The 23124-nt window shown below is 35.3% G+C and overlaps 1 long non-coding RNA gene across 1 annotated transcript; it reads right to left on the bottom strand.

Moving 5' to 3' along the window:
* Positions 1 to 1447: 1447 nt before the first annotated feature.
* Positions 1448 to 6110, bottom strand: LOC115929223. Its single transcript, XR_004066386.1, has 3 exons — positions 5891 to 6110; positions 4510 to 4669; positions 1448 to 3817 (listed from the first exon to the last, which is right to left on the bottom strand). It is a non-coding gene; the product is annotated as an uncharacterized LOC115929223 (long non-coding RNA).
* Between the last annotated feature and the right edge of the window lie 17014 nt (positions 6111 to 23124).

Raw genomic sequence — 23124 nt, 5'->3', positions numbered from 1 at the left:
ACATACTCGAAGTGCAGCGTAAATGAAGCTAAAACGACGTAGATATTGCTAGCGAAAGACGGGAATGTAGAATCAATTTTTGTGAAAATGTCAGGTCTCATAGAGAATACACGCAAAATGTGTGAAATTGACATGCCTCCTTTAATCGCAAAAATACGCCATGATGCCTTTGTCAAAATGTAAAATTGTGACCACTGGATCTGTAGGGAATTGTCTCAGTTAGAACATATCAAAATTATGAAGAAAATCGATCAATTTTTAGAAAGATACAATCAATTTTCCAAAAATATGCTGACGTCATAATAGGCAAATTGGAATTTTGAGTTCAGAGGCCATTTTGTTGACGTCATGAGTTAATTGAGGGTCAAATGAGACATGAAATCATATCTCTGATTTATACTCGCTCAAAATATGAAAAAAAATTGGGGTCACCTTGCATCCTCCCTGATAGCAGAGACTGGTAAATATCACGTCATATTTACGTCTTGCACTACGTCTTTAAGACGACATAACACGACGTCAAAAAGACATGATTTTGCACCCGCGTACGTCGTCATGAGGACGTCATATTTTGACGTGATTTTTACGTCTTATTAGTCAAAGAAAGACGTCTTTAAGACGTCAACTTGTGCCATAGAAAGACGTCGTATGAACGTCATATTTACGTCTTTTAGTTAAAAAAAGACGTCTTTAAGACGACATAACACGACGTCAAAAAGACATGATTTTGCACCCGCGTACGTCGTCATGAGGACGTCATATTTTGACGTGATTTTTACGTCTTATTAGTCAAAGAAAGACGTCTTTAAGACGTCAACTTGTGCCATAGAAAGACGTCGTATGAACGTCATATTTACGTCTTTTAGTTAAAAAAAGACGTCTTTAAGACGACATAACACGACGTCAAAAAGACATGATTTTGCACCCGCGTACGTCGTCATGAGGACGTCATATTTTGACGTGATGTTTACGTCTTATTAGTTAAAGAAAGACGTCTTTAAGACGTCAACTTGTGCCATAGAAAGACGTCGTATGAACGTCATATTTACATCTTTTAGTCAAAGAAAGACGTCTTTAAGACGTCACCTTGTACTACAGGAAGACATCATAGGGACGTCATATTTTGTCGTGATTTTAACGTCTTATTAGTCAAAGAAAGACATCTTTAAGACGTCAACTTTTACCCAAGAAAGACGTCTGTAGGTGTATACGTTGTATGGACATCAAATTTTGACGTGATATTTACATCTTACTGGTCATTTCGATGTATCTTTTATCCCTTCATGATCTTTACGTCTTCTTTGTCCTCTAAATGACATCTATATGACCACCTGATCAAGGAAGAAAGTGTAAAAGTCACTTCATGAATACATTCTGAACATTCACACAATAAAAATAGAGCAACTAATATTGCATCACATAATATATACACATGCCAGACAGAAAGTAATTTTCATATTTTTAATGTACATGTATATGGTATCAAAATGGATAATAAAAATATAGAATATTTATTTTTATACCTTCTTCTATTTAACTTGTCTTCTATACATACAGAATCTTTCCATCACCATCCTGACACTTCTTCCAAAACATGCTGTATAAATACCTAGTGTATTTCTGTCAGTCTCATAATTGATTTTAAGAAAGTTAACAGGCCATCACAAAGATATTTTTTTTGTTATAAATTGTGCTACTTCATTTCAAATTTAATTCAGTTACAAGAAACTATGACATATATTGGCTTACCTGGTAACTTATAAGTCTTGCGGTTGTGAGAAGCAGGTTAGCAGCATAGAGACTAGGTAAAGCTACACTGATACCCGCAGTTGTTTAGTAGACAAGAAAACAGCAGACTTAGGAAGTTCCTCATATTCAGCAAAACAGCACAGTGGAAAGCTGGGCATTCATCAGTGCAGCTCTACCTCGTCTCCATGCTGCAACACTGCTCCTCACAACCCCAAGACTTTAATGCAGATAAAGACTATTACATAAAACAAAAGGTTGTTGGAAGCAATTCCTGAGCATGAAAGATCAATACTTGTTAAATAAAAGGGGAATATCTAAGTTTATGGCAAGAATTCAGTATAAAGTATAAAACTATACAATCTAAATCACACACAAGAGAAAAATGGCACAAATGATAAACACATGGCTTAGCTAAGTTATTTCTTACACTCAAAAGGAACAAGTTGGCAGCAAGGGGAACAGGGACAGCTTCACTGATACCTGCAGAGTTTTCTGATGATGGTTGCTTGCCCGTTGAAACCACGATGTTCACATTTGGCGATACAGCATATTTGAAAACTGTGCAGAAATCAGCTCAACTGTACCTATTCTCTGTGCTAGAAACCTGCTTCTTACTGGCACATGACTTAAATACAAGAAAAGGCATTAGTGGCAACATTCATATTTTATAAATATAGGTATCATCAAAAAACATTTTGTTGCAAAATAAGTTCAAGTATAAAAATACAATTTCTATCAGATAACATTCCCGCCAGTACGAGTGGCTCTGTTGGGCAATTCCAAGGTGACTGTGCAATAATTATTCAGAAGATATTTCCAAGTTTAAGATAAAATAGCAAACATGCTGAAAATTTTTAGCACAAAGAGATATATTCCATTGCTAATGTCACAACATTCATTTGGCACGTTTGAAACTCCTGGGGGGAGTTTCACAAAAAAATAATTTTAACTTATAATTTTAACAGCGAATTCAATATAGGTACGTCATATAGTGCTCTCAAAATCACAGATACAATCCAAGAATTTTAGACTTTTAACTACCAAAAAATTCTCAAACCACAAAGATATTTATGGTTTTCTTTGAAGGCGCCACTGTGTGTCACTCTTTAACACTTCATTCTCCCAACAAATTTTTGAATTTTCCCCAACCGTTTTTCCATGAAAATAAGATATAAAACAGGCCAATTATAATAATATAGTTAAGAGAATTAAGGAATGGATCAGATCAGTTGTTCCCATTTTTTATCATCAATAATGGGTTTTTTTCACTCAAACTTTCAGATTATCTTTAAGTGTACATATAGCATTGAAGTCAATACCTTAGCACCATTTTCTCTCATCTGAACAATGTTGCCAAGTCCCTTTAAGGGTCGCTCAGATATGATGCTGCAAAACAGTCAAAATCGCAGTTTTTTTAATGTTGACATAGAGTACAATATGCTTTACATAGTGTATATTATTAAAAAGAGCATCATTTTTGAAATTTGTTGGAGGTTCACGTGCCGTACCTGAACAAGTCTTAATTGCTTAATAATGGAATCGATTTGTATTGCATTTACCTCACTCAATTTTTCTCTATTACCAACTTACAATGTATAATTTGCAACAGATTTTAAGAACTGATATGAAGCAGATGGGGTGGGGGGGGGGGGGGTGAGCATGAGACTGAGCATATCAAGTCTACTACATAAGCATTATGAAACAGGTCAACTTCATAAATAGTAATTACAAATATACGGAAAATACTGGAATCTTTTAGACTTTTACCCAAATCGTTATGTCAGTTTGTAAATCCTGTAATTCATTAAAATTGCAAGTGACATGAATGGGAATTTTAGTTCTACAGCTTAGCCATTCAGGTTTGTGGTTACACCTCACCCCTCCCCCAATCTCTCTCTATGATGAAGTGAAAAAAATAACCTTTCTCTAGCAGTAAAGCTATCAGGTGAGTGTAGATCAAATTTTTCGAAATATTCCACTTCAGCTTGGACTTGTGGGTTAGCTTTTGGGTGGAATCTCCTGCATTATGCACTGCTTTCAGATCCAAGGAACATAGACGCAAGGAATTCTAATGCATGAATAAAGCAAAAAGAAAGGAATACAATTTAAGAAAAACTTTCATATATTTTAAAACTGGAACGTAAACAATGAATTAAATAATGAATTCTGTCAGAAAAGTACTGCTTGGTAAGATTTATCAGAAATAATTTCTTATTGCTCACAAACATAAAGTCAACACACCTTTGGATTTTAAACATTTGTGGGCAATGCAAAACGTGATTCAGGATTTTGTTTGGTAAATTATCAATACAATTCTAGTTTCAGGGATGCCAGTTAGAATTGATCAGAGGGCCTGAAAAATCACCTAGAATGAGCTAGCTTGTACACAAAAAACCTAAACTATGGTATGAAAACTTGCCAGGGCCTGAATTCAGGCTATTGCCTGAAAACTGGCATTCCTGTAGTTTGCTGATGAGGGTAGAATGAAAGCTCCTTGACCTATGCTGAAGGGTAACAAAACACTGTTTGAAACTCACATAATATTGTCGGTTATTGCAACATACCAGCAGGTTTTAGTGATCTAAAATGAATTGAATTATAAATATATTTGAAACTTAGGACAAATAACTGAAATAAGCCTTTCAAATGAAATGAACCATTCTGTAGTGTCTAATACATTGTAAGTCAGTGTCTCAGTGATCATGCACAATATGACAAATAAGTGTACAGAAATAATATGAAGTACATGTACACATTTACCGATAATGGCTTCAACTGTTTCAAGAGGCTGCTGATCCTTAGGGAACATCCACAAGGTTGAGAGAAAGTAGCATTTTCTGCATGGTTGCACATCAATAATACTGAGGTCACAATGTGCTTTGAATCCACTTCTTTGACGAAAGATGTTAAAAAAGGATGCCTACAAATGAGAAAATGAATAAAGTTAAAACAAAACGAATGGTTGATAATGTATGCATGTGCAACACATATACTACAAACTTCTTTGAACAGCCTGTGGGGAAAGAATTTTGTTTACCATTTACAGGTCTAAGCAATTATTTCCAGATAAAGATTTCTGTATACGGTAGCCTATAAGATAAATTTGCTGTCTAAAAACTATAGAAACGACTTTTTAAGGTTACATGTTTGTGACACAAGTCACTGTTTTATTCCTCTACGTATCGACACGCAATGCTCAATTTCCAGACATCTGGGCCCGGGCCGGTAGTACACTTTCTCACAGGTTTCACTGCAAACCGCTGCACATTACAAGTGCATACCGATGGTGGTTGCGGGCGGGCGCACGCCTGTGTGAAGTTATCTACCGTACAATGAGGAGGTAGATCACTTCACACAGACTTACGTGCCCCCGCAACTCTCCATCTGTATGCACTTGTATTGTGCAGCGGTTTGCCGTGCAACCTGTGAGAAAGTGTACTACTATCAACGTTTTTCCGAAAAATACTCCCCCCAAAATAAAAAAATTGACCAGAAACAGGTTAGAAACATAACGACTTTTAAATCATGACCAGCGTTATTTGAACATTTCATGAATATTTGCTTGATTTGGGGTAGGCCTAGATGTAGAAGTTTTAGATTTTTAGGACTCTCTTTTAGGACTCTCTCCACTCCAGAGTTATGGGTCACTGGTCAAAAAGTCTGCAGTAAGATCTACAGTATTGCTTGAAATAAAGTAGACACTCTCACACTGTGTCACGCGTGACTGCATGTATTATCCGTCTTTGGTGTGATATAGCAGTAGGGCCGGGTCTAGTGCCAAAACTTTCATCAGTTTGCTTCTCTTATTTTTCTGCTTTCTTTTAGTTTTAGAGCAGTTGTATATTCGAGTTAGATTTCCCTTTAAAGCCATGCAGCCCATGTGTAGGCAAATGAGTAAACTTTTTTGCTTTAAATGATGCCCCATGCCATGCATCCCATCAATCAAGACCCTACATAAAAATACGTATATGGGATCATACATTTCAAATCTTGTCAGCAAGTGTTGAAAGTCCGAGCTCACTATCACTGACATAAGATCATACATTACAGTAGAGTCTACATATCAACTTTTCAGAACGAAAAACAGTAACTATAGATTTATGTACTTTTTGTAAATAAATTAGGTAATTCTAGGACTTACCCATACTGTAAATTTGCAGGAGAAAACGAGAGGATGATACTTCATGCAACGGGTTTTTCGCTCTGAATTCAAATATACACATCGCGCGCACAGTTCTAGTGCAGTACAGTGTAGTCCTTGCCTTGAGTATACTGTACGTACCTGCACACGTACGTACACACTCAAAGACGTACACACTCCCGTTTGAAATAGCATGAAACTAGATGCGAGCATGTATAGTCTTGATCGGTATTGCAGACCTTGGTGCACAATCTGTAAATTGGTCCACTATTATATAATGACTAATGACATTTGAGGGGGGGGGGGGGGGAGTTGTTCCCTATTTTCAATTCTGATAATTGCCCTATTTACTTTGACTTATGCTCATATTAGATGTTGTAGTCTTTACCCGATTATTATCTTGGACAAAATTAAGTTATTAGAGTTATTATTATTGACGTCGTTATAACGTCGTTCTTACGACAAAAAATATCTTGGAAAAATAGTCTTTCAAACAGGTCATAATGACGTCGTAATGACGTCGTCAATACGACAAAAAAATATATTGGAAAATTAGTCTTTTAAAGACGTCGTAATGACGTCGTCGATACGACAACAATTATCTTGGAATAAATAGTCTTTAAAAGAGGTCACAATGACGTCGTAATGACGTCGTCAATACGACAACAATTATCTTGGAAAAAATAGTATTTTAAAGACGTCATAATGACGTCGTTATCACATCGTTAATACGACAACATTACATTGGACAAAATTGGTCTTTTAAAGACGTCATAATGACGTCGTCGATACGACAAAAATTAGCTTGGAAAAAATAATCTTGTAAAGACGTCATAATGACGTCGTTATCACGTCGTCAATACGACAGCATTACATTAGAAAAATTAGTCTTTTAAAGACGTCATAATGACGTCGTCGATACGACAACAATTAGCTTGGAAAAATTAGTATTTTAAAGACGTCATAATGACGTCGTTATCACGTCGTCAATACGACAACATTACATTGGAAGAATTAGTCTTTTAAAGACGTCATAATGACGTCGTTAGCACGTCGTCAATACGACAAAAATTAGCTTGGAAAAAATAGTCTTTTAAAGACGTCAAAATGACGTCTTTATGACGTCGTTAATACGACAAAAATTATCTTGGAAAAAATAGTCTTTTAAAGACGTCATAATGACGTCGTCAATACGACAAAAATTAGCTTGGAAAAAATAGTCTTTTAAAGACGTCAAAATGACGTCTTTATGACGTCGTTAATACGACAAAAAATATCTTTAAAAAATTAGTCCTTTAAAGACGTCATTATGACGTCGTTATGACGTCGTCAATACGACAAAAAATAATATTGGAAAAATTGGTCTTTTAAAGACGTCATAATGACGTCGTAATCACGTCGTCCATACGACGTACGACGTGTTTACCACTTTACGACCAATTTATGACGTCTTTAAGACGTCAGTCTGCTATCAGGGCTAAAGAGCTATGGATTTTGCATAGGCATGTTTTTGCCCTTATATGCTATGTATTACAAGAGCTTGCGCGCATTGAAATTTATGTTAAACGGTCGATTATTCAATTATTTATAGTCATAAAGAGACAAACATGGTATCAATTTGTTTGTAAGAATATGTGGAATATTATGAAAGAAAAAAAATGTCAATTCTATGGTGTCTAATAGTTTTACGCGCGAAAACGCGCGCGCATGCGCGTGTGCGCGATTTTTAAAAAAATGCTTAGAATGGCCTAAAACGTATGCAAAATGATTTTGAGACGATTTTGAGCATTTCAAAATTTTGCGCGCGCATTGACGCGCGGACGTACGCGCACGCGCGCGTTATTTGACCTGAAATTGACCGGACGGATATTGACCCTGATCATGATAAATATGAATCAGAAATACCTTTTGGTTATGAAGATATGATCAGGAGTTGATTTTCGTAAAATTTTACAAAATGGCGCCTAGATGACGTCATCAGTGAAGGTCAATGTTGAAAACGTTATTGTGCTTTGTACATATGCCTATACATATGTGTGCCAAATTTCAAATTATTTGATTGAGCCATTTCCAAGTTATCTTGCCAACAAAAAAGTGGTTAGAAATAAGAAAAATATACTAGATTTGTAATACTTGTTTGGAACAAGTATAGGTGGGCTGATCCAACAAAAAATTGAGACAAAATAAAGGGTACATTTGAAATAGCTTTTTGTCTCAGCTACAACATATTCGGAGTTCAGCGTAAATGAAGCTAAAACGACGTAGATATTGCTCGCGAAAGACGGGAATGTAGAATCAAGTTTTGAAAAAAAGTCATGTCCCATAGAGAATACACGCTAAATGTGAAAAATTGACATGCCTCCTTTAATCGCAAAAATACGCCATGATGCCTTTGTCAAAATAAAGAATAATTAGAACTGCATCTGTAGAAAATTGTCTCAGCTAGAACGTATCAAAATTTGGAAGAAAATCGATCAATATTTACAGAGATACAATCAATTTTCTATAAATATGCTGACGTCATAATATGCAAATTGGAATTTTGAGTTCGGAGGCCATTATGATGACGTCATGAGTTAATTGAGGATCAAATGAGACATGAACAAATATCTCCGAATCATACTCTATTAAAATATGAAAAAAATTGGCGTCACCTTGCATTCTAAAGAGCTACAATGTATTTTGTATAGGCATGTTTTTGCCCATATATGCTATGTATTACAAGAGCTCGCGCGCACGGAAATTTTGTTTAACGGTCGATCATTCCGTTTTTAATAGTCATAAAGAAACAACCATGGCATCTATTTGTTTGTAAAAATATGTAGAATATTATGAAGAAAAAAAAATGGCGATTCTATGTTGTGTAATAGTTTTACGCGCGAAAACGCGCGCGCATGTGCGTGTGCGCGATTTTTTATAAAATGCTTAAAATGGCCTCAAACGTATGCAAAATGATTTTGAGACGATTTTGAGCATTTTAAAATTTTGCGCGCGCATTGACGCGCGGACGTACGCGCACGCGCGCGTTCTTTGACCTGAAATTGACCGGACGGATATTGACCTTGATCATGATAAATATGAATGAGAAATAACTTTTGGTTATGAAGATATGATCATAAGTTGATTTTCGTAAAATTTTACAAAATGGCGCCTAGATGACGTCATCAGTAATGTTTAATGTTGAAAACGTTATTGTGCTTTGTACATATGCCTATACATATGTGTGCTAAATTTCAAGGCTTTTGATTGAGCCATTTTCAAGTTATCCTGCCAACAAAAAAGTGGTTAGAAATAAGAAAAATAAATAATAAATAAATAAATAAATAAAGGCAATTCTAACGAAATTATAAGGTGGTCTGTACGTTATACAGCCCACCTGACTAGATTTGTAATACTTGTTTGGAACAAGTATAGGTGGGCTGATCCAACAAAAAATTGAGACAAAATAAAGGGTACATTTGAAATAGCTTTTTGTCTCAGCTACAACATATTCGGAGTTCAGCGTAAATGAAGCTAAAACGACGTAGATATTGCTCGCGAAAGACGGGAATGTAGAATCAAGTTTTGAGAAAAAGTCATGTCCCATAGAGAATACACGCAAAATGTGAAAAAATTAGCTTGCCTCCTTTAATCGCAAAAATACGCCATGATGCCTTTGTCAAAATGAAAAATTGTGACAACTGGATTTGTAGAGAATTGTCTCAGCTAGAACATATCAAAATTTTAAAGAAAATTAATCAATTTTTAGAAAGATACAATCAATTTTCCAAAAAAATGCTGACGTCATAATAGGCAAATTGAAATTTTGAGTTCGGAGGCCATTATGATGACGTCATGAGTTAATTGAGGGTCAAATGAGACATGAAATCATATCTCTGATTCATACTCGCTCAAAATATGAAAAAAAAATTGGGGTCACCTTGCATCCTAAAGAGCTATAATGGATTTTGCATAGGCATGTTTTTGCCCATATATGCTATGTATTACAAGAGCTCGCGCGCATTGAAATTTATGTTAAACGGTCGATTATTCAATTATTTATAGTCATAAAGAGACAAACATGGTATCAATTTGTTTGTAAGAATATGTGGAATATTATGAAAGAAAAAAAATGTCGATTCTATGGTGTCTAATAGTTTTACGCGCGAAAACGCGCGCGCATGCGCGTGTGCGCGATTTTTTAAAAAATGCTTAGAATGGCCTATAACGTATGCAAAATGATTTTGAGACGATTTTGAGCATTTCAAAATTTTGCGCGCGCATTGACGCGCGGACGTACGCGCACGCGCGCGTTATTTGACCTGAAATTGACCGGACGGATATTGACCCTGATCATGATAAATATGAATCAGAAATACCTTTTGGTTGTGAAGATATGATCAGGAGTTGATTTTCGTAAAATTTTACAAAATGGCGCCTAGATGACGTCATCAGTGAAGGTCAATGTTGAAAACGTTATTGTGCTTTGTACATATGCCTATACATATGTGTGCCAAATTTCAAATTATTTGATTGAGCCATTTCCAAGTTATCTTGCCAACAAAAAAGTGGTTAGAAATAAGAAAAATATATAAATAACTAGATTTGTAATACTTGTTTGGAACAAGTATAGGTGGGCTGGTTCAACTAAAATTTGAGACAAAATAAAGTGCAAATTTGAGATAGCTAATTGTCTCAGCTACAACATACTCGAAGTTCAGCGTAAACGAAGCTAAAACGGCGTAGATATTACTCGCGAAAGACGGGAATGTAGAATCCAGTTTTGAGAAAAAGTCATGTCCCATAGAGAATACACGTAAAATGTGAAAAATTGACATGCCTCCTTTAATCGCAAAAATATGCCATGATGCCTTTGTCAAATTGAGGGATAACATCAACTGTTTTTGTAGAAAATTGTCTCAGCTAAAACAAATCAAAATTTTGAAGAAAATCGATCAATTTTTACAAAGATACAATCAATTTTAAAAAAATATGCTGACGTCATAATATGCAAATTGGAACTTTGAGTTCGGAGGCCATTATGATGACGTCATGAGTTAATTGAGGGTCAAATGGGACATGAAATCATATCTCCAATTCATACTCTATCAAAATATGAAAAGAAATTGGGGTCACCTTGCATCCTATAGAGCTACAATGGATTTTGCATAGGCATGTTTTTGCCCATATATGCTATGTATTACAAGAGCTCGCGCGCACGGAAATTTATGTTTAACGGTCGATCATTCCGTTATTAATAGTCATAAAGAGATAAACATGGTATCAATTTGTTTGTAAACATATGTGGAATATTATGAAAGAAAAAAAATGGCGATTCTATGTTGTGCAATAGTTTAACGCGCAAACGCGCACGCATGCGCGTGTGCGCGATTTTTTTATAAAATGCTTAGAATGGCCTAAAACGTATGCAAAATAATTTTGAGACGATTTTGAGCATTTCAAAATTTTGCGCGCGCATTGACGCGCGGACGTACGCGCACGCGCGCGTTATTTGACCTGAAATTGACCGGACGGATATTGACCTTGATCATGATAAATATGAATGAGAAATACTTTTTGGTTATGAAGATATGATCATGAGTTGATTTTCGTAAAATTTTACAAAATGGCGCCTAGATGACGTCATCAGTGAGGGTCAATGTTAAAAACGTTATTGTGCTTTGTACATATGTGTGCCAAATTTCAAGGCATTTGAATGAGCCATTTCCAAGTTATCTTGCCAACAAAAAAGTGGTTAGAAATAAGAAAAATATATAATAAATAAATAACGGGCAATTCTAACGAAATTATAAGGTGGTCTGTACGATATACAGCCCACCTGACTAGACATATAATACTTGTTTGGAACAAGTATAGGTGGGCTGGTCAACTAAAATTTGAGACAAAATAGAGCAAAAATAAGCGACATACTGCTTACAAATTCTTCAACACCAATATCATGTAGATTCATAACGTGAACTAAATTCACCTTCTATAGGCATAACACGCAAATTATGAAGTTTTTGACATGAGGCCTTTAATCAAAATTATCACTATGATGATGTCATCAAAATGAAAAATGATTATTACTGCGCTTGTAGAGAATTGTCTTAGCTACAACATATCGAAATTTTGAAGAAAATTGATCAATATTTACAGAGATACAATCAATTTTACATAAATATGCTGACGTCATAATATGCAAATTCGTATTTTGAGTTCCAAGGCCATTGTGATGATGTCACGATACACTTAATGGCCAAATGAGACATGGAATCATATTTCCGACTCATACTCTATCTAAATATGAAAAAAAATTGAGGATCCCGGTGCATTCCAAAGAGCTATAACGGATTTTGTATAGGCATGTTTTTGCCCATATATGCTATGTATTAAAAGAGCTCGCGCGCACTGACATTTATCTTGAATTTACGCTCATCTTGTTAATAATGGTCATAAAGAGATAAACATGGTATCAAATTCCTTGAAAAAATATGAGAAATATCATGAAAGAAAAAAAAATGGCGATTCTATGTTTTGTAATGGTGTTACGCGCGAAAACGCGCGCGCATGCGTACGCGCGATTTTTTTATAAAATGCTTAAAATGACCTGAAACGTATGCAAAATAAATTTGAGACGATTTTGAGCATTTAAAAATTTTGCGCGCGCACTGACGCGCGGACGTACGCGCACGCGCGCGTTTTTTGACCTGAAATTGACTGGACTGATATTGACCTTGATCATAATAAATATGAATGAGAAATACCTATTGGTTATGAAGATATGATCATGAGTTTATTTTCAGAAAATTTCACAAAATGGCGCCTAGATGACGTCATCAGTCAAGGTCAAGGTTGAAAACCTTACCGTGCTTTGTCCATATGCCTATACATATGTGTGTCAAATTTCATTTTATTTAATTCAGCCATTTTTAAGTTATCTTGCTAACAAAAAAGTGGTAAGAATTAAGAAAAACTAGACATATAATACTTGTTTGGAACAAGTATAGGTGGGCTGGTCAACAAACATTTGAGACAAAATAAGGCAAAAATAAGCGACATACTGCTTACAAATTCTTAAAAGACAATATCATGTAGATTCATAACGTGAACTAAATTCACCTTCTATAGGCATAACACGCAAATTATGAAGTTTTTGACATGAGGCCTTTAATCAAAATTTTCACTATGATGACGTCATCAAAATGAAAAATGATTATTACTGCGCTTGTAGAGAATTGTCTTAGCTACAACATATCGAAATTTTGAAGAAAATTGATCAATATTTACAGAGATACAATCAATTTTACATAAATATGCTGACGTCATAATATGCAAATTCGTATTTTGAGTTCCAAGGCCATTGTGATGATGTCACGATACACTTAATGGCCAAATGAGACATGGAATCATATTTCCGACTCATACTCTATCTAAATATGAAAAAAAATTGAGGATCCCGGTGCATTCCAAAGAGCTATAACGGATTTTGTATAGGCATGTTTTTGCCCATATATGCTATGTATTAAAAGAGCTCGCGCGCACTGACATTTATCTTGAATTTACGCTCATCTTGTTAATAATGGTCATAAAGAGATAAACATGGTATCAAATTCCTTGAAAAAATATGAGAAATATCATGAAAGAAAAAAAAATGGCGATTCTATGTTTTGTAATGGTGTTACGCGCGAAAACGCGCGTGCATGCGTACGCGCGATTTTTTTATAAAATGCTTAAAATGACCTGAAACGTATGCAAAATAAATTTGAGACGATTTTGAGCATTTAAAAATTTTGCACGCGCACTGACGCGCGGACGTACGCGCACGCGCGCGTTTTTTGACCTGAAATTGACTGGACTGATATTGACCTTGATCATAATAAATATGAATGAGAAATACCTATTGGTTATGAAGATATGATCATGAGTTTATTTTCAGAAAATTTCACAAAATGGCGCCTAGATGACGTCATCAGTCAAGGTCAAGGTTGAAAACCTTACCGTGCTTTGTCCATATGCCTATACATATGTGTGTCAAATTTCATTTTATTTAATTCAGCCATTTTTAAGTTATCTTGCTAACAAAAAAGTGGTAAGAATTAAGAAAAACTAGACATATAATACTTGTTTGGAACAAGTATAGGTGGGCTGGTCAACAAACATTTGAGACAAAATAAGGCAAAAATAAGCGACATACTGCTTACAAATTCTTAAAAGACAATATCATGTAGATTCATAACGTGAACTAAATTCACCTTCTATAGGCATAACACGCAAATTATGAAGTTTTTGACATGAGGCCTTTAATCAAAATTTTCACTATGATGACGTCATCAAAATGAAAAATGGTTATTACTGCGCTTGTAGAGAATTGTCTTAGCTACAACATATCGAAATTTTGAAGAAAATTGATCAATATTTACAGAGATACAATCAATTTTACATAAATATGCTGACGTCATAATATGCAAATTCGTATTTTGAGTTCCAAGGCCATTGTGATGATGTCACGATACACTTAATGGCCAAAAGAGACATGGAATCATATTTCCGACTCATACTCTATCTTAATATGAAAAAAAATTGAGGATCCTGGTGCATTCCAAAGAGCTATAACGGATTTTGTATAGGCATGTTTTTGCCCATATATGCTATGTATTAAAAGACCTCGCGCGCACTGACATTTATCTTGAATTTACGCTCATCTTGTTAATAATGGTCATAAAGAGATAAACATGGAATCAAATTCCTTGAAAAAATATGAGAAATATCATGAAAGAAAAAAAAATGGCGATTCTATGTTTTTTAATGGTGTTACGCGCGAAAACGCGCGCGCATGCTCGTACGCGCGATTTTTTATAAAATGCTTAAAATGACCTGAAACGTATGCAAAATAAATTTGAGACGATTTTAAGCATTTAAAAATTTTGCGCACGCATTGACGCGCGGACGTACGCGCACGCGCGCGTTTTTTGACCTGAAATTGACTGGACTGATATTGACCTTGATCATAATAAATATGAATGAGAAATACCTTTTGGTTATGAAGATATGATCATGAGTTTATTTTCAGAAAATTTCACAAAATGGCGCCTAGATGACGTCATCAGTCAAGGTCAAAGTTGAAAACCTTACTGTGTTTTGTCCATATGCCTATACATATGTGTGCCAAATATCAAAGCATTTGATTAAACCATTTTCAAGATATCTTGTTAACAAAAAAGTGGGTAGAATTAAGAAAAATAAACTAGATTTGTAATACTTGTTTGGAACAAGTATAGGTGGGCTGATCCAACAAAAAATTGAGACAAAATAAAGGGTACATTTGAAATAGCTTTTTGTCTCAGCTACAACATATTCGGAGTTCAGCGTAAATGAAGCTAACACGACGTAGATATTGCTCGCGAAAGACGGGAATGTAGAATCAAGTTTTGAGAAAAAGTCATGTCCCATAGAGAATACACGCAAAATGTGAAAAAATTGGCATGCCTCCTTTAATCGCAAAAATACGCCATGATGCCTTTGTCAAAATGAAAAATTGTGACAATTGGATTTGTAGAGAATTGTCTCAGCTAGAACATATCAAAATTTTGAAGAAAATTAATCAATTTTTAGAAAGATACAATCAATTTTCCAAAAAAATGCTGACGTCATAATAGGCAAATTGAAATTTTGAGTTCGGAGGCCATTATGATGACGTCATGAGTTAATTGAGGGTCAAATGAGACATGAAATCATATCTCTGATTTATACTCGCTCAAAATATGAAAAAAAATTGGGGTCACCTTGCATCCTAAAGAGCTATAATGGATTTTGCATAGGCATGTTTTTGCCCATATATGCTATGTATTACAAGAGCTCGCGCGCATTGAAATTTATGTTAAACGGTCGATTATTCAATTATGTATAGTCATAAAGAGACAAACATGGTATCAATTTGTTTGTAAGAATATGTGGAATATTATGAAAGAAAAAAAATGTCGATTCTATGGTGTCTAATAGTTTTACGCGCGAAAACGCGCGCGCATGCGCGTGTGCGCGATTTTTTAAAAAATGCTTAGAATGGCCTAAAACGTATGCAAAATGATTTTGAGACGATTTTGAGCATTTCAAAATTTTGCGCGCGCATTGACGCGCGGACGTACGCGCACGCGCGCGTTATTTGACCTGAAATTGACCGGACAGATATTGACCTCGATCATTATAAATATGAATGAGAAATACCTTTTGGTTATGAAGATATGATCATGAGTTGATTTTCGTAAAATTTTACAAAATGGCGCCTAGATGAAGTCATCAGTGAAGGACAATGTTGAAAACGTTATTGTGCTTTGTACATATGCCTTTACATATGTGTGCCAAATTTCAAGGCATTTGATTGAGCCATTTTCAAGTTATCTTGCTAACAAAAAAGTGGTTAGAAATAAGAAAAATATTTAATAAATAAATAAATAAATAAATAAATAATAAAGGCAATTCTAACGAAATTATAAGGTGGTCTGTACGATATACAGCCCACCTGATAATAAATAAAGACGATTTTAACAAAAATATAAGGTGGTCTGTATTAGATACAGCCCACCTGATAAATAACTAGACATAATACTTGTTTGGAACAAGTATAGGTGGGCTGGTCAACTAAAATTTGAGACAAAATAGAGCAAAAATAAGCGAGATACTGCTAAAAAAAAACAATGTCATTGATGTAATGATGTAAACGAAATTCACCTTCCTTAGGCATAACACGCAACGTAAGAAATTTCTGATATGTGCCCTTTAATCGTAATTTTCACTATGATGACGTCATCAAAATGAAAAATTTTGTACTCTGAGCTTGTAGAAAATTGTCTCAGCTACATCATATCGAAATTTGGAAGAAAATCGATCAATATTTACAGAGATACAATCAATGTTACATAAATATGCTGACGTCATTATATGCAAATTCGTATTTTGACTTCCAAGGCCATTATGATGATGTCATGAAACACTTAATGGCCAAATGAGACATGGAATCATATTTCCGACTCATACTTTATCTAAATATGAAAAAAAATTGAAGGTCATGGTTCATTCCAAAGAGCTATAAAGGATTTTGTATAGACATGCTTTTGCCCATAATATGCTATGTAATAAAAGAGCTCGCGCGCACGGACATTTATCTTGAATTGACGCTCATCTTGTTATTAATGGTCATAAAGAGATAAACATGGTATCAAATTCCTCGATAAAATATGAGAAATATCATGAAAGAAAAAAAAATGGCGATTCTATGTTGTGTAATGGTGTTACGCGCGAAAACGCGCGTGCATGCTCGTAAGCGCGATTTTTTATAAAATGCTTAAAATGACATGAAACGTATGCAAAATAAATTTGAGACGATTTTGAGCATTTAAAATTTTTGCGCGCGCACCGGACGTTCGCGCACGCGCGCGTTTTTTGACACGAAATTGACCGGACTGATATTGACCTTGATCATGATAAATATGAATGATAAATACCTTTTGGTTATGAAGATATGATCATGAGATGATTTTCAGAAAATTTCACAAAATGGCGCCTAGATGACGTCATCAGTCAAGGTCAAGGTTGAAAACCTTACCGTGTCTTGCCCATATGCCTATACATATGTGTGCCAAATTTCAAAGCATTTGATTGAATCATTTCAAAGTTATCTTGCTAAAATTGCTCAAATTTCAAATAAATAATAATAAATAAAGGCAATTTTAACAAAATTATAAGGTGGTCTGTATTAGATACAGCCCACCTGATAATAAAGGCAATTTTAACAAAAATATAAGGTGGTCTGTATTAGATACAGCCCACCTGATAATGTTATTATACTGGACAAGATAGATAACACGGTCATTTGTGTGCTTGCTTCTGCTGCCTTCTTCACATGCGACAACATCTTTTTCTTCTACTACTAATTCTACTACATGTACTATATATTATTACAATCAATACTACTACTTTGCCACTACACTCCTAAAAAACACACCCTGTTTAACAATGAGCGAAAGAGTGATGGCACTACCTGCTTCAAACAGCTCTCTATACTTCCACCACTTTCTCTTCAACTTAACCTCAAACTCAAGCTAGTGGTCAATTGGTTGTAAAATAAATAAATGTGGATATTGTTGTATAATGTAATTATGCATGAGTGTTTGACATTGCAAGGAGAATGTTAACTGTAATTCATTTAAAGTACATTCTTAAGTCAAAGTGTTGGTTAATGCAGCCCAAATATGCTGTATTGATAGTATATTGACAAAATTATGCTTTAAAGCAACACAAATATGTATTACTTGATTAAATGATTCCCAGTTGGTAATCTAATATTTTATCTTAATTTTGTACGATCTCCAGGTGCAAGATCGTTTTAGTAGGGGAGATTTGTAGTGGTACGCTCATTTGGGCTAAAGGGGGCGCTAGAGCCATATAAGAGTCGGGCTGGGTTGATTAATTGTATTCACCTAAAAGTTAAATAGCATTAATTATGTTTCCAATAGTATGCCGGGAACGGGTAAACAACCCCTGGGTTTGAATTCTTGCATTAGATTAAAGTGTTCCATTTCGAAAATCACGTTGGAAATGAATTCCTGCATCAAGATGTACAGGTGTTCATTTCCAATAACAAGTTAGACAATAGACTGTTTTACCGGGGACGCGACATTCTCGCGAAGAGATAGACTCCTCCAATTTCTGTCGGTGACTAGATCAGATATCACTCTTCTATTATGGTTTGTCATTGGTTATAATTAATTAAAGGTATAACTCCTCTCTTAATTGGTCGGATGACCTAAAGGGTAATTTGATATATCCCGTCTTGTAATTGGTTGGCTTCGTAAGAGTCTTCCTGGTTGGCTGGCAATATCATGTAATATCTAAGCCTCATCGGGTGCCGCGGTATTTAAATGCGAGGTGCGGGATTTTGAAGTGAGTTTTTAGTTGATATTATTTGAAAGTAGATGTTATTTGAGAGTTTATTTCATTCCGTTATCATGTTTAGGATGTGCTGCTAGTTTTCTGTCAATATGGCCGCCCAGCCTCTGAGAGAAGCAGCTTATTTATAATGTTTATATAATAATAATACTTTTCGTTTGCAACGATTGGAGCTTCGGCTGATATATATATTTAATAAAGTGGACTTCAACTGTAATTCCGAGCTTCTTGTGTTATTATTTATATTCGAACTTGTCATCTTCAACTCATTTACTGGCCCACCACATCTGGTATACATACAATTAACACCTTTTCTCATAAACCTGTATAATTATGTATCATAATAATCTCAACATTAAGTCTCAGCAACAACCAGCAGTCTATAATTATCTCATCGAATCTACTTCCAACTAACATTATAAAACTCAGACAAATCTATTTTGTCACATAATGTACTATTTAATGTCTACTTAATGTAGACTCCAACTGTTTAATTTTATCTTTTTGTTTCTATACAGTTACCAAACAAACATTAAGTGCCAACTTGGCACAGGATGGCTTCTTTAAAAAAACATTAAATCACCTGGTAACAATAATTCTGTACCTCGCAAATATTTGAATGATATCAGGAAAAACATCATACAGGACAACTAATGGAGCTGGATATCCCTAGACCTCCACAGCGTACTCCGTATGATGTCACCTTCCATCTTTACAATACAAAATGCGTGTTAAGAAACCTATAACAAGGTAAAGCACCAAAATATTTGCATTCATAAATTTCGATACATTGAAATAATGCAGAATTCAGCAAAATATCATACCCAGATATCATGCCCACTATACCAACATTATGAGACGGGATCTTATCATATCAAAGGATAAATGCCTCCCCAAAACATTCAACCCTCAATTCAACCTAGCCCCCAGCTTAGCATTTTGTAAATAGGCCAACGAATTGTAAATATAACAAATGGGGCTCCCAACAAGTGATCTCTAAATTATCCACTAATTATTATTCAACGCTGTTATTTTTTTTTCTGTACGTTTCAATGGTCTTTTATGATATGCTAAATGAGGGGCATCCTCCCCTACTTGTGATAGGCAAGGCCCTAAACCTTTTAGGGAATTGTATCAACTTCTAAAAACAAAACCCCTTGAAAAACCCGGATAACTAACTGGTGCCTCAATCCACCTCCTTGAGCAAATTAAATGAATCATTCGTTAGAAAATTCCACTCAAGCTTAAATAGTTTTCCCTTTTGTTGTCCTTTTACTAAAGGGAGAATTAGGTGAACTGAATCAACGGTGCAGCTAACTTAGCAAATTAATAAACAAAACATCTTTAATATACATCTAATCTGAAGAAGCGCCCATCCTCTATATGAATTTGAATGTTAGCAAACATTTAAAACATTTATATTTTATTACCGAATTCTCAATGCCTTTTTAGTCGCAAAAGAGAATTAAAATACCAAACTTTTCCTCCAATGACCTAACTACAAGTACTCCCACCCTACCTTTAAGAGTTCGAAATGCACTCACAAGGAGTATTGGCTAACAAAACAGTAACCTTGGGATTTTTCGTATCAATTTACTTAAAATATCTACTTCATTTTCTTCCAAATTATTCCCCCTTTACCTGGCCCCTGGTAGTGGAGAACTACCCTTTCCCTTCCACCGGTAACCTCTTTCCTCTACTTTTGCTGAACAGGATCTAGCAAAATGACCAAACCCCCCACAACGCCAGCAAGCACCCTTGCTTGAAGTGAGTTTTTAGTTGATATTATTTGAAAGTAGATATTATTTGAGAGTTTATTTCATTCCGTTATCATGTTTAGGATGTGCTGCTAGTTTACTGTCAATCTGACCGCCCAGCCTCTGAGAGAAGCAGTTTATTTACCATGTTTATATAATAATAATACTTTTCGTTTGCAACGATTGGAGCTTCGGCTGATATATATATTTAATAAAGTGGACTTCAACTGTAATTCCGAGCTTCTTGTGTTATTATTTATATTCGAACTTGTCATCTTCAACTCATTTACTGGCCCTAGCCTTTTGAAGGCCTCGTGACTGGCTATTTTTCGACCCAAATCAGCGGCTGAGATGAATCTAGAGACCCAGGGTGAACGCATAGATCGAGTGGCGGAAGCCGCGAGGCCTTTTAAAATCTAGCTTTTACTGCTCGCATGAATTATTCATGACTTTGGATTTATTGAACAATCAGAATGGCAATTTCCCAGTTGATTTTGTTCGTGATTCGTTCGTTATCAAAACATGTAAGAAAAGGTCAAAGACGTAAACTAGTTTTGCTTATGAGATGAAAATATAAATGATTAAAGATAAAGACCAGTTATGGTCATGCAATTACATTGTGAAGGAAACGTTGTGGAATCGATCAGAAAAGGTTGATCATCTAGCATATACGGTTAGTATTGGTGTGTACTGCAAGGTTCTAGAATCATCAAAATGATAAGAAATTTGGCCCAGTCTTGATAAAGTTACAAGCACTATACAAAGAAAGATGTATATGGGACTACCGCCACACGTGCGCGACAGGTGCATTATATCTATTAGGTCCAAATAGATATAATAATTTACCAAATAAATCAATTAGTAGGCAGTTTCTCGGCAAAATTTGTATGATCACGTATTAGTCAAAACATATTCTTTCACATGATTGGTAATAAGAGCTTCCATTTCATTTTTTGAGAGGGGGGCGTTTCCAAAACTGGTCTTTACCTTTTATACAAAATATCACATTAAAATCTATTTTACATGCAAAATTACAATAAAATAGGAAGCTTTTGATGACCTGAGCTAACAATTGTAAGTGAGATATCGGACTTTCCCTGTATATAAAATTAACCAGTCCAAATCGTTTTCGTTCCCTACGTCATTCTTAGTAGGTACATAGGCCATTTGTTCGTACTACGTACGTAGAGTTTACTGTGTGTGTGTGATGGATGCTTATATGCTGACGTAATATGAGGATACGTTCGATGATTGGACGCTACCATTTCGGTAGAGAATTCCAGTCGGAAACAAGGGTTAACATAAGAAATCCAAATCAGATTACTAAAGGCTACTTGGCTGGGCCACTCGCTCTGCCGTTCACTCGGGTTTTCGCGATTAGTCACTTTTTAGTCGCTCGGCGTCTATCAGACATGCAGCCTTGTCTAAAGGCTACCCACCCATCAGCCACGCAGTAGCCGGGCGACAAATCATCGTGGACCGAAAATTGTATATGTCCAATTTTTCTCCGTATAGGAGAATGAAGGCTACGTGGGCTACTTGCTTCGTACGCAAGGGCCACCTGCGAATGTACAACCCAAAAATATATGTGAACCCCCTCGCTACACCTACGCAGGTCGGATGAGACCATGGCTTAACTGTTGAATAACATTTCGGGTAATACGTGTTGAAATGCACAAAATATAAGAACAGCATAGTTAAGAAGTAGCCCTCGCAACTAAAATTTTGATTTGGGCCCTACAGGTCTTGTTGCATGACATCAATAGAAAGGATTGCATTTTTCTTTTCTTTTCATATTTTTCTCTTTTACAGGGAGTTGCTAAAAATAATTGTAAAATATGTCTTTTAGCTGCTGAATAGCAATGAATTTTACCACTGTTCGAAAGTGAAAAAACAAGAATGTTCAACTATCCACATCCTCATCCTATTTCATGCTTTCAATAAACGTACAAAAAAAAAGGGAGTAACAAAGAGAGAAAAGGGTTATAGAAATACATTATTTAAGAAATAGGAAGATGGAGGGCAGGAGATATTCTAAAAAAACGAGCAGAACAGAAAGAAAAAGAGACTGACTCACAGACAGAGAGACAAAACTTAGAAAGACCGAGGCATACAAGCATACACTTTGGGCGGGAGAGGAGAAGGGGTATATAGGGAAAGACGGTGGAAGATAAGGCAGACAGAACATATCAAATGGATCCTGATCTAATTCAATCCATGAAGAATGATGTGGCTTTTTGGCTCCACTGAGATAGTGCATTGATGCTCTTGATCTGGCTCATTGTTGTCATAATAAATTCTAGACCTATAATTATTTAGAAGTAATTACGAAAAAAACAATCTAAAGTTGTTATATATCTTTCATATTTCAAAAGTCGCATTTAATTGGTTTTCTGTGCCTGAGCCCATAGCTACATTGATAAATAACCTAATGTGAAGGATGAAATGTATGTATATATTTGAATCTAATCATGATTTATTTTGAAATATTACTGCAGAAGTTGTACGTATGGAATATGCACAATTTACGTACAACTTACATAAGCTAATCCT

Source organism: Strongylocentrotus purpuratus, unplaced genomic scaffold, assembly GCF_000002235.5.
Source record: "Strongylocentrotus purpuratus isolate Spur 01 unplaced genomic scaffold, Spur_5.0 spur5_contig_858, whole genome shotgun sequence".
NCBI lineage: Eukaryota > Metazoa > Echinodermata > Echinoidea > Camarodonta > Strongylocentrotidae > Strongylocentrotus > Strongylocentrotus purpuratus.
Note: the sequence above shows the minus strand (reverse complement) of the source record. Positions and strands in the feature narration are given on the sequence as shown.